This window comes from Morus notabilis, unplaced genomic scaffold, assembly GCF_000414095.1.
Source record: "Morus notabilis unplaced genomic scaffold, ASM41409v2 Scaffold1674, whole genome shotgun sequence".
Classification (NCBI taxonomy): Eukaryota; Viridiplantae; Streptophyta; class Magnoliopsida; order Rosales; family Moraceae; genus Morus; species Morus notabilis.
Window position 1 is genome coordinate 39,790 of NW_010358727.1, and position 1,211 is coordinate 41,000.

The following is a 1,211-nucleotide window of genomic DNA, read 5'->3' on the forward strand; positions in this document are numbered from 1 at the left end:
CGGGGCCACGCCCAGACAATGATCAATCCACTAAGTTCAAAAGATTACAAATGACCGAACGGTCTTACACACTCAACGACTCCCTCCTTGACGATGTCGCCGTTGCCTAGAATCTCCTTAGAAAGCTTGATCCACGAGCACCACTCGACTTGACGGTTTCCTCGCGAAACTAAAGAAATCTTCTCGTGAATAACCAACTCAAAAGTGTTATAACAATTCGTCGTAACACATCAGGCGACACTTAACATCCCAGTCTCATTCAGACATGAACAATTGCCAATATTCTGTTTTTAGCACCTATTCTTTCACTCACGTTCTCCCCTATATCAAAAGCACACATACCACTGTATAATTCATCACACCTCACCAACCCTGAATCCGTCCACCAATAAGCACACCCAAAACGTGGTAAAATCTTCTCCGTTAACCTCCAAATCAGATCACAGCACCAATAACAGTAAGAAGACAAACATTTCTAATATTTCTCACAATTCTTTCCTTAGAAGAACCAGCCATAATGCTCCATTGAAAGTCAACCAGCAGATGCCTATTTTAGAATGCATTACAACCAATTTGCTAAAAATAAGCCAACACAAAAAAAACACTAACATTATATTTTCGATTCGCTTATTTCTTTATGAAAAATATCATAACGGTAAAATATATTTTGCGTTGTGAGATCTATATCAAGTTCCTTTGAATTTCATATCATTTTATATAACCGATTTAAAATTGTAACCTACTGGTAGCATATTTCTTCATACTCGACCACAAACATCTGTTTATTTTCAATAATGAGATTCAATTTTCATTTCACAAGGCACCCACAATACTTGGAAAAGTATGAACCAATTATTATTTACCCCCCAAAACAGAATAAAGTACAGGTTCCTTATTTTGTAGCTAAATCAAGTTTTTATCGTAAGATTTTTTGTTTTGTTTTGTTTTGAATTTGGTGATGCATGATTTAAACTCTAGTTAAGTGTGGAATTACCGTTAAGTTAAGTTATGCTGCAACTGCTATGATTTTTTTTATTATCAGTTTTTTTTCAATGCCACCTCATTCTTTTGATATTTTATTTTATATTGGCATTACAAATATATTCAAATAGGGATTTTTCAAGCCGTTTCCTTTTCCCATTTGCTAGCCAGATCGGTAGCGCCTCAATTTTGAACAAGCTGGATTGCTTCAGATCTAGCGACCATCCTTG